We start from the raw sequence: 510 nt of genomic DNA, 5'->3' as shown, positions 1-510 counted from the left end.
CCCCCAACATCGTCTCTTCCCAGGGAGTGAGGGGCACCTGGGGAGCGCGGCGGGCTCTCGCCAGGAGAGACGCGGTCCAGGTGGAGGGTGCTCCATCTCCAGGGGCGCGCGGCCCTCACGGCCGGGCAGCTAACGCAGGCTGTCCTCGGATCGGTTCCTCAAAACTGCATCTTAAGTCGAAATGTTGCAACTCAGAACTCATTTTCTCCTAAGAAACGATGCGATAAATGGGGATTGGTTCCTAAACCAAGGCCTGATACCCTATTTTCACCAAAAATACCTCAGTATTTTGTACTCGATCAATTATAGATGAGTAATATAGCTCCATTAATGTATTTATATTGTAACAGCAATTGTATGGATTTGGAAGGACTTCTTTGAGGTGACTTTGTTGGCGTCTTGGACGGGCCCTTGGGTGGGCGTCTTCTCAGGAGTCCTGGCCGCAGGGTTTTGTGGAGTCTCATCTGCTTTCGTAAAGGAAGTGTCCAAGGAAGCTTGGGCAGATGTTCT

Source organism: Alligator sinensis, unplaced genomic scaffold, assembly GCF_000455745.1.
Source record: "Alligator sinensis unplaced genomic scaffold, ASM45574v1 scaffold64_1, whole genome shotgun sequence".
Taxonomy (NCBI): domain Eukaryota; kingdom Metazoa; phylum Chordata; order Crocodylia; family Alligatoridae; genus Alligator; species Alligator sinensis.
This window is presented reverse-complemented; position numbering follows the sequence as displayed.